Genomic DNA, 7,397 nt, shown 5'->3' with positions numbered 1-7,397 from the left:
GCTCTAGAGCAGGTTTTTATCAAGGATCTCAATGTACTTTACTCCGTTTATCTTTGCCTCGATCCTAACTAGTCTCCCAGTCCCTGCCCCTGAAAAACATCCCCACAGCATGATGCTGCCACCACCATGCTTCACCGTAGGGATGGTATCAGCCAGTTGATCAGTGGTGCCTGGTTTCCTCCAGATGTGACACATGGCATTCAGGCTAAAGAGTTCAATCTTGGTTTCATCAGACCAAAGAATTTTGTTTCTCATGGTCTGAGAGTCCTTTATGTGCGTTTTGGCAAACTCCAAACGATTTATCATGTGCCTTTTACTGAGGAGTGACTTCCGTCTGGCCACTGTACCATAAAGGGTTGATTGGTGGAGTGCTGCAGAGATGGTTGTCCTTCTGGAAGGTTCTCCCACCTCCACAGAGGAACTCTGGAGCTCTGTCAGAGTGACCATCGGGTTCTTGGTCAATCTCCCGATTGTTCAGTTTGGCTGGTCGGCCAGCTCTAGGAAGAGTCTTGGTGGTTTCAAACTTCTTTCATTTAAGAATGATGGAGGCCACTGTGTTCTTGCGGGTCCTTCAATGCTGCAGAAATGTTTTGCTACCCTTCCCCAGAACTGCGCCTCGATACAATCCTGCCTCAGAGCTCCACAGACAATTCCTTCGACCTCATGGCTTGTTCTTTTTTGTTTTTTTACACTGTCAACTGTGGGGCCTTATGTTGACAGGTGTGTGCTTTTCCAAATCATGTCCAATCAATTGAATTTACCACAGATGGACTCCAATCAAGTTATAGAAACATCTCAAGGATGATCAATGGAAACACGAAGCACTTGGGCTCTATTTCGAGTCTAATAGCAAAGGGTCTGAATACATGTAAATAAGGTATATATTTATTTTTGAACCTGTTTTCACTTTGTCATTATGGAGTATTGTGTTCAGATTGATGAGGATTTTTTTTTATTTAACCAATTTTAGAATAAGGCTGTAACGTAACAAAATGTGGGAAAAATGAATGGGTCTGAATACTTTTTGAATGCACTGTATGTGTTTGAATAACAAATCGTACAATATTGTTCCCATTGAATGAATCATATTCCTCRCCTACCCTAAATATAGAGCAAGGGATTGTAGAATTAGGGGACTGACAGACAGGGCTAGAACAACAGTTGAGCGGTACAAGCACAGCCATAACAGGGCATACTGTAGTAGACCACCCTGGTAGTCAACTTGCCTGGCTACCCAGACTCCTTGCTCTGGCCAAATGCTACGCTATGCCCACGGATGTTAGTTTCTTCTCCGCAATGAGTCTGGACCTGAGTACCTCTTCGACCCGTCCCAGAATGCGAACACATTTGGGGCAGTCTGATTGGTCCAGAAACCGATTGGTTGGGCCAGATGGGTAGGGCCAGAGCTGTAACACACGTGGGTAAAGTGGTGGTTTTAAATGTGTCATTGGCTTTGGTACTATGATTGGTTAGGGACGATCCAATCGGCTGATTACTTTGTTTTGTACAACACCCCACATGCCCCTCGTCACCACAAACAATTACAATTATGTCAGTCTCAGACCTATCTGTGTAGTGAACAACAGAGCAGCGGAATAATTTAGTATGAGTTGTCAGGCTAGTAGTCAACAGCCTACAGTAAACCCCCCCATATTAGATACCTTGGCTGCCCTGAGCGTCTCATTTCGGACTTAAGTCCTGTTCTATCTCCCTACTCCTGCAACCACACTGTCCTTTGCCATACACTTATCCCTTTGCTTATGTAAGCAAAAAATAAACAAACATACAAAAATAAAATCAGCTTTGAGCGTGCCACAAGTCAAAACTATGCAATATATATATGCTGCACATGTATGATACAATTCCATTTTTAAAGAGAAAAAAGGGAGAGAGGTGACAGGCAATACTCATCCTCCCCTCTAACCTCCTGTCCTCTATAAAGAAACGAGTCTATCAAAATACTCCCCCAAAAATGTCACTGTTGACTGCTGTGTCTGTGTTGTGTTTAGTGGGAGGGCCACAGGGGTGAGAAAGAGTTGGGGATGTTGACTGTGAAATAGACTCCCATTTAACCCTTTATGGAGGTCATCTGGTCCCTTCACAGATATTTGTTAACTCATTTTTTGGATAATTAACCAGAGAGTTAGCGTTTTTACTAGAGTGCATTTCAAACATCCACACATATTCTAGCATGRGGCCACAACTGTAAACAATTATTAATTGCACTTGAATGTCTGGGATAATCTACTCATGGTCTCCTGACAGAAAGGTCAAGTAATCAAACATGGGGTAAATGTCCGCATCATGGAAAGGTTTCATGCATGATTATTTACATTACACATAAACATTGGCTCTCTCCCCCTCACCTTGACATTCGCTCCCCAGGTCTGTACAGTATTTATTCCAATCATGATAGGTGTAGGACTGGAGAGGAAGATAGAACGAGAGAGTAAGAGGGATAGAGATAGAGAGAGAGATATGAAGAGAGAGAGAGAGACAGAGAAAGAAAGAAAAAAGAAAACAAAGAAAGAGAGGGATTTACACTGAACCTGAATCCACATGGACATAGAGAGAGCAGTGAACAGCAGCTGGTGTGCGTTAGAGTTCAGGTTAGTGACTGGCTGTACTGTTAGAGGGAGATGGTGCAGGGGGCTGTCTCCTCGTTAACACAACCCTAGGATAGTGGGAAAGAGGAAGGGGGTCTGGACCAATTGYTCATTTGGTCCTAATTATGCCTGGTGTCATTGAGAGAGAATCCAGATAAATTAGTCTCCCGTGTTGAACAGTGAAAAGTGTCAGGTGTCTCTCAGCCAGTGAACCTCCAGTGTCGAAATGAACAGTGACATGGGCTTGATTCCCAAKGCTCGTCTTTGGAAAGAACAGGTTTGACGTTTTCCCTACAAGCTTTCATTTTCATGATGAGAAAAAGTCCCCTAACTGATCAGTGAAAAGTCATGTGGTGATTGTGTGCTGGACACTGTTCTATTTTGTTCTCCCAGCTGTCCAGACTCTGGTTCGCTGGGACTTTTCCYTCAGTCAGTCTGTCAGTCTGTCTGGCTATCCCATCAAACTGTCCCACACATTCTCTCCAAGTGAGATCTCTCTCTCTCTCTTTCTCTCTCTCGCTCAGCCTCTGGCATACCAACCACTCCATTGTCCTGGAACATGTAGCCTATGGGTATCACTATCAACATCACCGCTGGATACCGGCTTGCCCAAAATTACCAAATAAAATATACATTAGGTCTTACTGTGTATGGGGGAATAAAGCAATACAAATAAGGTCTATCCCACTTGTCCTACCCCCAACATTTTGTAAATTCTTTGTAAGATACAAATGTAATGGTTAATATTTGTCTTATGATTTCTTGCCTGATAATTGCGACCATGCACCACAGTGAATTTATCTTGAGAGAGGTCCTAGGAACTGGTCTGTGTGGAGGAAGTTCTCTGAGATGTGGTWGTCCATCTCGAGCTTTATCAGTGGGATTCCATCTTCTGCAGAGTGCTCTCTGTATTCACAGATCTTTCCATTTTCTTCCCAACACCGCTCTGACAATTCCTCAGAAAGAATGTTGGAATTATTCATACTTTTCATGCTCACTTGGTTCCTTCTCTGTTTTACAAGTGAAATGAAGAGCAGGTCTGCCAACATCTGGCCAGAGCAAGAATCCTGTAAATCCACTTTTGTATTTGACTTTTTATCATTGGGACATGTCACAACATGTCTGACCTTTTATCCTGGCCATTCTGGATGCCTGTCTTAGATCATCATTATGCAAGCCCCCTCAATGTGGGACCCCAAGAATYTATTTTTCTATCAAACTTTTACAAATGGGTTTTCTGTAAGAATGGGCGACATATGTACCATGTGCGCTATCTGGACGATCAAACTGGCTGCAGATCATTGGATTATCAAGAGCATTTACTTTTGGAACTAGATATGATCGTTCTAAAAACAAGACAAAAACACTGTCAACGTTRATTTTATCTGTCAACGTATACTAATACATTACAAAGGCAAATTCAACATCCAGTCTAAATGTGTTATCTTTTTTCACAACCCCATTGGTCACCTGTCCTGTGTCCTGCCTGTTCTCAGTGCTGCATTCTGCGGAGTGGTAATTTGACATCTGTGAGAGACTTCATATCACACAGTATTATATAATAAATATGCTGCATGCCTCTATGGAACACTAGGCATTAGTAGCATTAGAAAACATCCAGTCTCAACACAACCACTCATGAAACGGAATATCTACGGCCATAGTGTCACAATGTGTGCAAGCCAGAGGAGATTACATGGGAGTTTCCTCCTCTTCACCCATGTGAAATTGATTTAAGCAGCAGTTGGGCCCTATGCATCACATCTGGTGAGAAGAAGCTCACTGGCTTGTCTGTCTCCTATGGAGGAACTGGATTGTATTGAGTTACAACGTCGAACAGCATAATTGGAGTTCTATATACAGTAGAGAGAAGTAATATTTGTTAATTGCCACTCGACTACAGTATTTGTTATGTAATGGGGTCAACCACGGCTGCAGTATTTTAGCCCCACCTTTACTGATGCTCAGAGCTATGTACTTAGTTAAGTCCACAGGCCATGCTCATGGGAATGTGGATTATTGTTCCTATAGGGATTAGTTCTGAGGTGGAGCTGACACATGACTCTCCTCATATTGGTGTCTCCCTAATGGGAGCCAGGCTGGGGAGGAAGGGCTTGGTTTACCGCCTGGTTTATCGGCTGAAAGTGCTCCATTAAACGGTGTGTCTGACTGACTGCATCCACAAAATGAGCTAGATTAGAATGCAAATATTTTGACCTCCAGTGGTGCTGTCATGATGATATAAGACAGCAACGTAGAACTGGAGGAGGAAGTGGATGATTAGTGAAGGGGTGACAGGGATCATGACCAGTGGAAGCAACACATCTGTTTAGACAGAACACCTACCGTCTGCAGCCCCAGTACTGAGGCACCTTCAGAGAAAACATAATTCATCATCCCACAAACCTCTGATCTCCTGACAATGTTTCAACTGCTGGCCAGACCATCTCCAGAGCCCCTTGTTGTATTGTCTTATGTTATGAATAAGGTCTGTGTGAGTGGATTCCATAGAGAGGCTCTCGCAGTAGAAAGATGTGTCATAGCATTTAGCTTCAGATTAGCTGCGAACAACAGCTGCATGTAAATGGAAGAGGGGGATCTGAATGGTCACATTCTTCATTAGCTTAGATTCTGTTTGCTGTCGCCAAGCCAGCATTCCAGCCAAAAGGCCAGCGCAGCCATTGGCTTAGTGCTGAATGTCAGAGACCTCTGGGATTTTTGTGGACCCATCAGAAATGACTTTTGATCACAACTGGATGAAGATGGAGGCTGAAATTCAATCCCTGCACTGTGTAGAACTAACATGGGCCCTGTGCACGTTCCAATTCATGCAATTACTTACACTGTTCAAACCATTAAGAAATATATTTTTATTTTGATGAAGACGTGCATTTCTTCAGTGAAAGAACAATATATTATGAACTGCACATTTTGCATTCCGCCCTGAAATGTGTATTCACAATACGCTGCATAACTCAAACAGCTTTTAAAGAATGACCTGCCCACCCATATCATATATTCAATATTGATTTTGCTTAAGAAAGCCATCCATCAGTAAATGAAATGTCAATGTCAATAGATATACATCAATGATATGAGGAATTGCCATGACATTTTAAACTAACCCATCGATGTTCCACCACCTGCCTGCCTGCCTCCAGTCCGACAGCTGCTCTGTAGTGTTGATGACTTGCCTGGCACTACATGTTAAGGCAGGGAGCAGTCTGACTGATGGCATAGCTGAGTCAGGGCAAAGTAGCTAGCCTTGCCCTTTTGGTGGTATTCCAGTGTGCCAGGCCAGACCAGCTGTTGGGATACCATGCTGGGCCCTGGGCTGATTGCATTAGAGGTGTGACTCTCTGAGCATTGCAGTACATTGTTCTTGGCCCAGCCCCAGCCCATTGGGTCAGTCTCTCTGCTCCGCTCCCCTACACCCAGCAGAGCACTGCGTTCCCCTTCCCTTCACATGCAGCTCACCCCTCTCAAACTGGGCCCAGATAAATATTAGGATATTTTGGGCTCCCTAGTGGCGCAGCAGTCTAAGGCACTGCATCTCAGTGTTAGAGGCATCACCACAGACCCTGGTTCAATTCCAGGCTGTATCACAACTTATCCAGTTGTGGATAAGGGGATAAGCTATGCTTACAGTAGGGCGGCGTACAATTGGTCCAGGTTTGGCCCGGGGTAGGCCGTCATTGTAGATAAGAATTTGTTCTTAACCAACTTGCCTAGTTAAATAAAGGTTAAATAAAAAACGTATTTGTTATTTTGTTTCTCAAGACTAAGAAAAGAGGGTGTTGCTAATGTCAATGCAGTCTGGAAGTGATTTGTACAATTCTTTTTCTTTTTTTCTTGGGGATTTCTCTCAATCTTTCTGTTTTTCTGAGGGTTTCTCTGAGGGTTCCTCTGATGGGTGCTGTTGGAACATGATGATCAGTATGACTTCAGTGGAGTCAGTCAGTAGTCAGAGAAATACTGTAGGAGATGATGTCATTACACTGATGCGGTTTGATCTTGTTACAGTCAATACAGTGTACATTGTGTGTACAGTATCTGTTGTAGTGAAGTAGAACGTAGAAAACTGCAACTTTTGCAATGACAACTTTAGGATGACTGACAGCATCCAAATGTTAGTCTACTACACATACACTGAAAAACAACAATAATAATCAGGTAATGTGACAACTACAGATGATAACTACAGGAAGGTCCAAGTCTGGAGAGGCATATCAGCAATCACACCACCACATGTCTTGTGTGCCTGTTTCTTGACAGATGTATCCTCTGTCACCATAGTGACCAGATGGTGCCACATCTTTGCCAAGTGATGAAAATATATTTGAAACATTATTGTGTTTCAAATAGGGTCTTACTTTTTCCTTTCTTGGCCTACCTGCTATCTATGTTAAATATAAACATTTTTTAAAAGACCTGCTATCTATGTTTCTAAATGGCTCTATTGCTATTTTATTCAGATGTTGCTACAATGCTGTAATGTATAATCCATAAGGCAAAGAACACAGAGAGCAAAGTGGATAAGCTATGCTTAATCATCCATGAGCATAGTCGCTAGAGCAATGGAGCAAACAGAGCAGCTGCAATGTATGTTTTTGCACCTCCACTTTTTTACCAAAGAATTATCATGATCCATTGGGTAATTTGTCATTTTCAATTATTACTAATGTTTTGAGCTAGTCTATATTAAAATAGATATGTCCATTTTATATATGATATAATAACTAACAGATTGAATTTTGCACCCACTCCCCCTGTCGCCTCAAGATTAATTGT

Source organism: Salvelinus sp. IW2-2015, linkage group LG15, assembly GCF_002910315.2.
Source record: "Salvelinus sp. IW2-2015 linkage group LG15, ASM291031v2, whole genome shotgun sequence".
Taxonomy (NCBI): Eukaryota; Metazoa; Chordata; class Actinopteri; order Salmoniformes; family Salmonidae; genus Salvelinus; species Salvelinus sp. IW2-2015.
Note: the sequence above shows the minus strand (reverse complement) of the source record.